Source organism: Pseudophryne corroboree, chromosome 5 (genome assembly GCF_028390025.1).
Source record: "Pseudophryne corroboree isolate aPseCor3 chromosome 5, aPseCor3.hap2, whole genome shotgun sequence".
Taxonomy (NCBI): Eukaryota; Metazoa; Chordata; class Amphibia; order Anura; family Myobatrachidae; genus Pseudophryne; species Pseudophryne corroboree.
In genome coordinates, this window is record NC_086448.1 from 363,034,162 (window position 1) to 363,046,389 (window position 12,228).

The 12,228-nt window shown below is 40.6% G+C and overlaps 1 protein-coding gene across 1 annotated transcript in view; it reads right to left on the reverse strand.

Annotated features, from left to right (window-relative positions):
• The window catches only part of LOC134929602 (sodium-dependent neutral amino acid transporter B(0)AT3-like), a 484,872-nt gene that overhangs the window by 188,325 nt on the left and 284,319 nt on the right, over nucleotides 1-12,228 (reverse strand). The gene's annotated exons all lie outside the window — the stretch shown is intronic.

A 12,228-nucleotide genomic window follows, 5' to 3' on the forward strand; every position in this document is an offset into this window, starting at 1 on the left:
GAACAAAAACACCCCCAAATTCTGATATTTTAGCTGTTTTTATGATTAAAAAAATGCAGATCCAAAACCAAAACCTTCAAGGGTAGTTTTGGCAAAACCAATATAGATCCAAAACACAAAGGAGATACAGATCCAAAACCAAAATACAAAACACAAAAAATGGCCCGGCACATACCCCTAGTGTTTAAGTAAATTTCTTTTGTTTTGTTTTTTTATTCTCATGACACAGGGAGTTTTTTGCCATCATGTATTACAGAAATATTTGAAGTTTGATGCACTGTACACAGTGGCTGATATATTAGGAGTTTAATTGAGCAGCCAATATATCACTGGTTCATCAGTGTGTACTAGCAATATATCTGTGAACAATGTTGTTCACAGATATATAGCGTCAGCCCTGCAGAATAGCCAATATACCTAAAAATCATGCTATGTGCATTGCGGTCAGCCGACTGCTCATACACAAGCCAGTGGTGGTTCACAGCGCAACTGGGTGGGTACATTTAAATGCCCACCCAGTTTGTGACATCAGTGACAATGGATCAGGCAATGTGTATGCACAACACCCGGCCTGATCCACCTATAGATACCAGAGCCATAACTAGACATTGTGGTGCCCTGTGCCAGAAAGGGCCCCACCAGTATTCTAAATAGAGACAGTATGCATGTCCTAAAAGGGGGCATATTCTGTTACATCACACAGTAGTTACACTTATTCATGTTATGCCACAATAGTACCCTTTATACACAGCCACACAGTAGTACATCTTATACACAGTATGCCACACAGCAATACACCTTTATCACATTATGGCCCAGTAGTATACATTATAGATTGTATGCAATAATAGTACCCTTATACACAGTACACCAACCAATAGTACACCTGCTACTCAGTATGCCACAGTAGTACCCCTTATGCACAGTATGCCACACAGTGGTAACCCTTATACACAGTATGCCACAAAGCAGTACTCCTTAGATTATGTCACACAGAATTACTGGCAATAAAAAACACTAGTCCTGCTGCTAGATCATACTTAGGCTGAGGTGGGAAGGGGGGGCACTAGGATTCAACTATTACACTGAAGAACAATACATGATTGTTTATTCTAATATCTTTTTTTTATTTTAATATCCCCCTCTTCCCACTGCTCAGTTTGATCTAACAGCACTGTAGTGATTTTTATTTATCTGTAGTGTGTAATTTGTGAGGGAGCAGTGAGGGTAGGCGTAGGGGCAGTGAGCGAGGGTGAGTGTAGGGAAGAGTAAGGGATGGTTGATGTAGAGTGCAGTAAGGGAGGGTAGAAGTAGAGAACAGTTTGGGTAAATGGGGAGCACAGAGGATGGGTGTTGAGAGCAGTGAGTGAGGGTCATTGTAGAGAGCAGTGAGTAAGGGTGAGTGTAGGGAAAGGGTGTAGGGAGCACTGAGTGAGAGTGAGTGTAGGAAGCAGTAAGGGTGGGTGTAGGGAGCAGTGATGAGGATGAGTGTAAGGAACAAGGAGGAATGGTGTAGGGAGCAGTGAGTGAGGATCACAGTGACTGTTAGGTTCCTGGTGCTCAGAACAAGGGAGATGTTATGAAGTGAGTCCAGAGCACCAGGACGTAATACTGGATATGGTGAAATGGAACGGGAATAGCCCCTGGCACCCTACCTCCGTTGTTTTACCCGTGTTGTCAATTCACGCTTGCAGGACTATGGTTTCTTGGGCCCATGGCAGCCGCGTTTGAAAGGCGGATTAGGTCTGCCCAACTCCGATGCCCCCTCAGGACTTAAAGAGAGACAAAGCATGAACTGAGACAGGGTAATAACAAGGGGCCCTCTAACTGAAACAACCAAAGCCAGGGGCTACTAACTAGCCTAAAACTAAATGTATGTGCGGCTTGCCGCCAAAGGAAAAGAACAACAAAGGAAATGCTGACCACACGCCGACACAATACTTTTGTGTACCGGCGGTGACAGCATAAGCAGAACCCTCTGCAAAACACCAGTGACAGATACAACCAAGGAATACAGCGGCCTAGGCCGACGGATGCGGCAAAGCCGCTACTCACGGAACCGGTACAAATACTGGCAAACGGACAGGAACCCCCAATGCTGCCGACACAGACTCTCAGAACTGGAGGACAGGCAGAATCCCAAACGACAGACCGGTGGACACCAAGAAGCTAGAAACTCGACCAGGCACAGGCAAAGCCACAGGACTTCAGGACAGGAATGCTTCACAGCAGGACACGGGAACTGACACAGGAATCAACAAAGGAAGCAGCTAGTCAGACACTGCTAGACAGGAGCTCAGGAATTGGCAGGAACAAGCTCAGAACTCAAACACTCTGGAAGACTGGAAACCTAGAAATATCACCAGCGTCTGTGAATTGCACTCAGCCAACATATAACAGAGAGGCCTAATTAATTATGTCGTGCAGCTGCCCTGTTGCATGACTCCAAACAGACAAGATGCAATTAGCAGACAGGTGAGGCCAACCACATGGAAACAGGCTGCAATTACACAGACTCACCACTGACAGAAAACAATAATCTTCTAAACCAGAGAAAAGGGAAATCCTGGCCTGCAAGAGAACTAAAAACATAAAATAGGAATGAACCACTACCTGTGGTTCATAACAGTGACGAAGTCTGTAGGGAGATGTGAGTGATGGTTAGTGTAGTTATCAGTGAAGGTAAGTCCAAAGGTGGACTTAGGGGTGAGGGAGGCCCTAGGCCCAACAGTAACAGCCACTCCCTGTCTGCCTACTTTTATTATTTTTATTGATTGGTTATAACTCCTTATTTGTTGATAGCTAATTTAATAGAAACCACAATCTGAAAAGCAGTAAGCCCAAGTGATTTCAAATAAAAAAATCTATAGAATCACCATGAATATCTTGAATAGTGTCAAATGTGACTTGACAACAAGTGGTTAAAGTGTACTGTTAGGTTCCTGGTGCTCAGAACAAGGTAGATGTTGCGTAGTGAGTCCTGAGCACCAGAACGTGACGCTGAAATAAGGTGTGGTGTGGAAATAGCCCCTAGCACCCTACCGCCGTTGTTTTACCCGTGTGGTCAGTTCACGCCTGAGTGACTATGGTTTCTTGGGCCCACAGCAGCCGCGTTTGAAGGGCGGATTATGTCTGCCCAACTCCGATGCCCCCAGGTCTTAGCGTGAGACAAGGCGTGAACCGAGACAGGATAATAACAAGGGGACCTCTGACTAAAACAACAGAAAGCTAGGGGCTACTAACTACCCTAAAACTAAATATATGTGCGGCACGCCGCCAAAGGAAAAGAACAACCAAGGAAATGCTGTCCACTCGCCTACACAATACTGTTGTGTACCGGCGGTGACAGCATAAGCAGAACCCTCTGCAAAACACCAGTAACAAAATATAACCAAAGAATACTGCGGCCTAGGCCGACGGACGCGGCAAAGCCGCTACTCACGGAACCGGTACAAACACTGGCAAACGGACAGGAACCCCCAATGTAGCCGACACAGACTCTCAGAACCGGAGGACAGGCAGAATCCCAAACGACAGACCGGTGGACACCAAGAAGCCAGAAACTCGACTAGGCACAGACAAAGCCACAGGACTTCTGGACAGGAACACTTCACGGCAGGACACAGGAACTGACACAGGAATCGACACAGGAACCAACACTGGAAGCAGCTAGACAGACACTGCTAGACAGGAGCTCAGGAACTGGCAGGGACTAGCTCAGAACGCAAGAACTCTGGAAGTCTAGAAACCTGGAAATATCACCAGCGTCTGTGAATTGCACTGAGCCAGCATATAACAGAGAGTCTTAATTAATTATGTCGTGCAGCTGCCCTGCTGCACAACTGAGAGGTGCAATCAACCGACAGGTGAGGCTGAACACATGGGAACAAGCTGCAATTACACAGACTCACCACTGGCAGCAAACAAGAATATTCTTAAACCAGAGCAACGGGAAAACCTGGCCTGCAAGACAACTATAAACATAAAATAGGAATGAACCACTACCTGTGGTTCATAACATGTACAACCTATTCAGTATCTAAGTTTGTGTTTCTGTAAAAACATGTGTCTCCCTTGCCCTATATGCTTGGTAACAATTAAGGGTTTCAGAGACACAAATAAAAGAAACAGATAGTGCAGTAATCCTTTTAAAATCAAATATTAATAAGCAATTGCACTTATAATAATAAGGAGACAAATAGCATGGCTGGAATGATCCAACTAGGCAAACAGCATCAATTCACAAACTTCTTCAGATTTCCTCTATGTCCTCCATAAGTATATCTGTAAGAGCATGTGCCTCTCCTTCACTATGCACTCAGCAGCATTAGTGGGTTAGAGAGACACAGAGGAAAAAGTAGAATAGTGCAGTGATCCTTTAAACTCACAGATTAAATACTTAAATGCACTTACAATAACATAATAGAAAGCCATCATGTTAAAATACTCCATTAAGGCAAATTTCAACACCTCGCAGTATTCTTCCCCTTTCCAGATGGATAAAGGGGACAATTTAGTGGACTGAGTTTCAGTCCACCATAAAGGATCCTTCAATGTAAGCAAGTTACCAGGAGTCAATGTGAAGCAAAGTCCCGCTTAATGCGTTTCAGACCGCTAGGGTCCTTCATCAGAAGAATAAATGACCTTGCTTGGTAGCCCTATAAATATCCTAAATAATCAGCAGTCCAGCTGGATTACATCTCTGCTAACCGCCGTTTCAGCCGTACCGCCCATGCCCGGCTGGAAACCGGAAGCCGCTTACGTTCCACAGGGCGGAAAACCCAGCAGTAGGAAGTTCTTTGCATTCCTTAGTGCATTCCACATGCAGGGAGCAGATCATTGTTACCATAGTCAGGGGCACAACAGAGATGATCATATAGCTATCATCATGCAGTCATTAAAGGGTTTACTAGGCACTTAAAGTCTTCAAAATAGAGTCCATAATAAATATCCAAGTATGTACAATGCAAAATACACAATAAAAAAACATTCATTTAAAATCCATGGCATTAAGTAAATAGTCAATACACCTAGTACACATAAAGTGCAAATGTACATAAGTGTAAACAAGTGCTTAAAGTGTAAGGAACATATTTTATAGCAGATAGGTTGGGATTTTTATGTCAAAAAACAGCGTAACTCGAAATCCCCATTCAGACCCCTGGGCACAAGGGTTCTCAACTCATGGATCTACCTCATTTCAGATTGAGACAGGCGTTTATCGACATCCCTAGTCTGTCATCTTGGTGTAATCTGTTGGATCCTCAAATATATTTTTTTTATATCGCATTCCTTACAATTGTGCATCTTTTTAAAGTGTAGTGAAACAGTATGTATCTCAAGGCCCTTGCGTATATTGTATACATGCTCCACAAGTCTGACCTTGAGACACCTAAAAGTTTTTCCCACATGTAAGAGGCCGCATGCACACTCCACAATACAGATAAGTTGCTGGAGTTGCATGTGATAACTTCTCTAATCGGGTCTGTTTAGTTATTCACCTTAAAGTTCTTAAATTTACTAAAGTTAGATTTTACTGTCCTACACAGCAGGCACATTACTCATTGGTGTAACCCCTTAGTTCATACGCTTTGTCTTGGGTCACCATCTATGGTGCTAGTGACCAATCTGTCTTTTAGTGAATGTGCCTTTCTATAGATAAATATTTATTTTTCCAGTATTTCACCTCCTATTACTGGATCCTTTTTCAATAAATTCCAATTACTTTTGAAGACCTTTTCAAATGCTTTATGGCATATATTATTTTGGCTGAAAAAGGCCCATTGAAAGTTTTTATTTTTATCGGGTACCTCCTCTTTCTGTTCTAGTAAATCCTCCCTCATGGTATCATTTATTCTATTCCTAGCTTTCTCCAAAGTAATTTCATGATAACCTCTTGCTCGAAGTCTATCATTAAGATCATCTAACTGTTGTTCACATACAGTTAATTTTAGCAATTCCTTTTGATTCAGGAGAATTGACCAAAAGACATGCCATCCAACCAACTGGACTGGTGAAGACTAATTCTTTCTATAAAGCCATTTGAATCAGTTGGTTCTTTAGAAGAGATGTTTAAAAAGGAGTGGGATACCATTCTTAAATCATGTTCCCTCATCTTGATTGATCTAATTATTTAGGAAAAGAGAACTACTCTGAAAGAATTACAGTAAATGAGAAAATTAATGTTTTGCATACAATGATACATCCACTTAAGGACCTAGAGGATATTGTGACCTTTGAAAAAGAACTGCTTTTGAAAATGAATAGAAGTACAAAGGAATTAAGAAATAAATAAAAAAATGAAAAAATATTTGAGGGATATTAATGTAGGTGAAGCTACTAATGAATCAATTTTCGCATTAGAAACTCCTCAGGTACCAGGAAAAAAACAGGGAGAATTCAAGAACCAAACCCTCTAAAAAAATGCAGTAATGGAATAAGAGGAATCAGATGAGATTTACCAGAAATAATGAACAAGCTAATAAACAGATTAATAGAAATCAGTCTCATAAAAAGAGACCTGTTCTAGTTGGGAACTCAAGACAATATCAGCATACTAATAGATCACATTTTCACTATAATAGAGCAACTAATTGGAGGAATTCTGAATATAATACTGATCCCAGAACTCCTACAAACTGGGAGACAAGGAAAAACACAAATAGATACAGCATGTGCTATGAACCTCCTTTTCAGGTTAATAAATAAATTAATAATAATTAAATAATAATTATTAAATAATACATTTTCACCTTTAATAGACCTAAATCAAGGAAAGACTGTAGTGCCTGATAGGCCTTATTTAAAGTGGGACCCAAGAACCCCGAGAATGAACATACATTGGGAAATATAAAACAAAAACTAAAAAAGAGGCAATAGAGGTGGCATTAAAAAGATTAATAAAAACATTTGCAAAGCCAAACCCCAGACTACTGTACATTGAGCAAACCTGAGAGTGAAATGGAAGGGAAAGTCTTCAATTTGAATAGTAAGACCCTCTCAGATAATGAACCAACAGTTCTAAAGAAAGGATTTAAATATGCACCCTCAAATAAGTCTAATCAGTTTAATGTATTTTTAGATATTCAAAAATATATTAGCAAATTATCTATTAAAACACATTTTTTAAACTTTGAAAAAGACAAAAGCCTCCCCATAACAACACAGTCTCAGTCTACATATAAAGCACCATACACTTTCTGTTCAACTCAGTCCAAAGGCAGTTGTATTGATTGTTTCAATAAGTAGAGAGCAACTTTTTATCAAACTGATTGATTTTGACAGGTCCACGCCTCCTACCAAGCCTCCAGCCCTTTTATACCATTTTCATAAGCACTTAATATAATATGGAAAAATATGAAATTGTAATGTAGCTCCAGTCGCAGAAATTCTGACCAGATAATCAGCAGTTATTATGTCAAATACATCACTGATAATGTTAACATCAGCACTGTTACACATTATGAAGCAATTAAAAATATATTTTAAAATAACACAAATGTATTAACCTTACAAAGTGTTAACCTAAAACAAGCCAGAATGGTTAGTCTGGCATACCTCTGGTTAATATTTCATACCAGCCATACATATGGAACGCTTTAAGGACATATGATATACTGTGAAAAGTGTATTGATTTTAAATAGCAGGTCCTTATGTGTTTAATACATGCAGCTCCCATTACAAAAGGCTTAGATGTCTGGAGGGGTGTAGTATGGCTGACCGGCGGTCTCCTGACCGCCAGACAGCTTACCGACGCCGGGATCCCGGCAGCATACCGACGCCGGGATCCCGGCGGGGAGGGGCGAGTGCAGCAAGCCCCTTGCGGGCTCGGTGGCGACCTGCGGTCACCACAGGTTCTATTCCCACTCTATGGGTGTCGTGGACACCCACGAGTGGAAATAGTCCCTATTGGTCAGCATGCCGACCATCGGGAAAGTGAGCCGTCGGGCTCGTGGAGGAGGTCATGTGACTGTCGGTCAGCTGACCGGCGGTCACATGAATACCACCCGTCTGGAGTATAGTCTGTCAAACCAAGACCAGCATAATTAATGCAGACAGCACACAGACTGGTACAATTATTGTATTGATTTTAATTAGCAGGTCCTTGCATGATTAATGCATGCATCACAAATTACAAAAGGCTTAGATGTCCGGAGCATAGACTATCGAGCCGAGTACGGCAAAATTAATGCGGACAGCACACCTACTGGAACAATTATAGCAAGACCTATGTCCAGTAGATGTCTGGTGAGGTGAGTATTAACTACAGCCTAGCTGGCACTGTGCCTGATAATGAAACACAGATTAAAGTACAAACTGGGTTTGTGCTGTGCAAATCATTGCAAAGACCATGAGTGCCATCTACTGGTCTATGTTTTGCACCAGAATTAACACAGTTTTATATATATATATATATATATATATATATATATATATATATATATATATATAAGCTTTCAGTTATGAAAACTTACAAAAAATTACATATAATATGGTAAATTATAAGTGTATGGTTTTATTATGATCTGTGAAACATATATACATATATATATATATATATATATATATATATATATATATATGAACAAGGGGGGATGAGGGATAAGTAGCGACCAAGGTGTCAATAAAAAGTGGGTTTGCCAGTTAGAATATTAAAAATTTATTTATTAAATTAGCATAAAAGAGACACATAAAGAAATGGAAACAACTATATATACACAACCGAACTAAAAGCACTTAAATGAATATATGCACTTAATAACTAAAATGTTTCCTTATCTGCGAATGAGGTAGGTACAGGTCAACCAACGCGTTTCGTCTCAAAGACTTCTTCAAAGGGTAGGGACATAATGATCTGCAAGTCTATTTATAGCATTATTACTGAGTGGGAGGGTTGTGACATCACAGGGACTCACATGGTACAATTACATGATACATGTTATTTAACTATTTTCTGCTGTGATACATTAGGAGCAGGGTTCATAGGGGCTTATGGTCAGCAAAAAACGAGTTTGTTAAACACTGTACAGTCGCTTAGAAAGTCTTAAAAGTTGTTTTTTCATGAAATTGCTGTACTTCTGCCACACTTCCGGTGACAGACGGGCCCAGTGCGTCACTTCAGCCCCACTTCCGGATGCGTCTGCGCATGCGCCCGCGGCGGCTCATGACCAGAGTTCAATATGCTGTGATTCATTGTCTGTGGTCCAGGGGGAGGCAGTCTCTGTTACAAAAAGTCCATGTATTGGTGGCCATATTTGATGGGACTTTATCCATAGAAATCCCAGCTGCGGCAGCCATTTTCTCGTAGTTAGTACAGGAAAAAGCCCGGTATCCATGGAAATCGGACACATAGAGATAAAAATAAAAATTGCATCAGGAGTGGTATTTTATGGACATGCATATTTACATATTATAAGCCAGAGGTAAATAGGAATAAGATAAGCATTATTGTGAAATAGGAATTATTATAAGCATTAAGGAATAAGATAAGCATTATAGTGAAATAGGAATAAACACATCTGACGGTGAAACTTGTGCTAGTATTGTTTAAAGGTATATTCTTTTATGAAAAATTATAGTTTTAGAGATATAAATATAATTAAATAAATAAATATAAAGTGCTATAATTCTGGATTTAATATATTAATAACCGTAGTACACATTAAAATATACTAAAATATGCTGGGCTGCAAGTGCCTATATTAAAGTGCATGTGCTATTATTATATTGCTATGGTGTGTGCATGGTCAATACTACATATCAATACAAGTGATTGATGTACCGTGATCCAATTAGTGCATTAGTGTGGAGCAACACCTTTCTCAGGCTCCTATACATTCACGTACTTCACAGTACCTGATCTTCTCAGCCGGTCCCCCTTGCTGGTACTGATCAGGCCCAATGCTGCTTGGCTTCCAAGATCGGACGTATTTGGGCATTTCCAGAGTGGTATGACCGCACCGACGTTACGCCCTCTAGGTTATTTACTCCAACACCAAAGTTTAAACTCTATCAGGTGTTGGATACATATTAACTTTTGTGGAATAATAGTGGTTGGCGGGGGGGGGGAGGAAGGGAAGGGGGCAATGGGGGAAGGAGTGTGGGAGTGGTGTTGGGGAGGGAGGGGGAGGGGGGTCAAAACAGCCGTATCTATATGTGTTAAACCATAATGGGGGGGGGAAACACTGTACGTTTACTATCAAGGCTGAGCCGGAAAAAAAAATTTTGCTACTGTGTCATAAAAAGGGAGCGATCTCGTAGTTGTCGTTGAATCCTTTCGGCTGTAATGTCTGTAATTGTAATATCCAATACATCTCACGACGTGACAGTTTGTTGGCGAGATCCCCTCCTCTATCTCCTAGTTTCACCAATTCGATGGCCTTGAAAGTCAAGGCTTCCGGATTTGAGTTGTGCGTAGACATAAAGTGTTTGGAGACAGCATGGCTCTCCACTTTGTTCCTGATGTTATTCATATGTTCCTGTATCCTCATCTTCAGAGGTCTCTTCGTTTTCCCAATATATTGTTTGCCGCAATCGCACTCCAGGAGGTATATGACCGATTGGGTGTTACAGGAGGCAGGAGGGAGAGAATACAAAAAAAGAACAATACACCCGTAAAAACAGATCCGAGAACAAAAGGCATTTTTAACTTATCCCAACATACCCTAACAGAACCAGAAATATCTTTATTAAACAAAGGACTTTCTTTTGCACCAACAGGAGGCCTGAATAAGTTAGAAACGTTTATTGACCTTAACAAATTTGTCAGGAAACTAACGTTAAAAAGGCATTTTTTGAAAAAAGAAGATGCGATCATAGCCAACTATGAGAGCCGCTCAAAATCGGGATTGAAACCCACTTCCAAGTACTATCCCCTGGAATCAAAAGGAAGTAACATAAGTATGTTATACGAACTAGTGAAGAAAGACCTCTGTGACATGGACCAAGAGAAAATAAAGGAAAAGAATATAACTAACAGAGAAAGTGAGGCCTTGAAAAACCTACAGAAAAATAAAGGGATCATCATAAAACAAGCTGACAAAGGGGGGGGGGAGGTTAGTTGTCATGGATCGGGATAAATACATCGCAGAGGCGGAAAGACTGCTATCGGATGGAGTATCCTACAAGAGACTGACAGAGGACCCCAAGGATACCTATATCGAAGAATTACGGACACTCCTATTACATGGTCTGAGAACAGACATCATTACCAAAGAGGAGTATCAATTTTTAATGAAATCAGACCCCACGACCCCCATTTTTTATTTCCTACCAAAAATTCATAAAAGCATGGATAACCCGCCCAGAAGACCAATAGTGGCAGGTATAGACTCACTTACCTCTAATTTATCCGAATATGTTGATGTCTTTTTAAAACCATATGTTAAGAATCTCCCGTCATACCTCAAGGATACAACATCGGTATTAAAGCTTCTAAAAGATATCGAATGGAAGGACTCATACATATGGGTTACAATTGATGTCCAATCACTTTACACATGCATTGAACATGAAAAGGGAGTAACAGCGTGTAAGGAGTATCTGGATGACAACAGCACACTAACAGATAACCACAGGAATTTTATTTGTGACATCATGCATTTTATTCTCCACCACAACTATTTTAAATTCCTGGATCAGTTTAACCTACAACAGTGTGGCACCGCCATGGGCACGATTTTCGCGCCAAGTTTCGCAAATCTTTTTATGGGTTGTTGGGAAAAATGTTTTATTTTTGACCATCAGGCTTTTAACAGTAATATCATCTTTTATCGGAGGTACATTGATGATATTTTAATAATCTGGGATGGTGATATGGAATGTTTTAATAAATTTTTAAAACACATCAGCACCAATACAATGAATCTCGCTTTTACATCCAACACAAGTAGAGAGCACATTGAATTCTTGGATTTTGTTCTCACAGGAGAGAACGGGAGAATCACAACAAAAAACTTTGTCAAGCAGGTAGATACCAACAGCTAACTCCACTATAAAAGCAACCATCTCAAAAGTTGGAAGAACAACATTCCTTTCTCCCAGTTCAGTAGTATCAAAAGAAATTGCAGCAAACCGGAGGATTGCCAACTACAGCTTGAGATGTATAAGGACAGATTTAAACAGAAGGAATACCCGGACTCCATCCTGAGAGAAGCCATCACCAGAACAAATAAGGTTGAAAGACGGGACCTGCTGGAATACAGAACAAGGGAAAAACCAAAAGAATC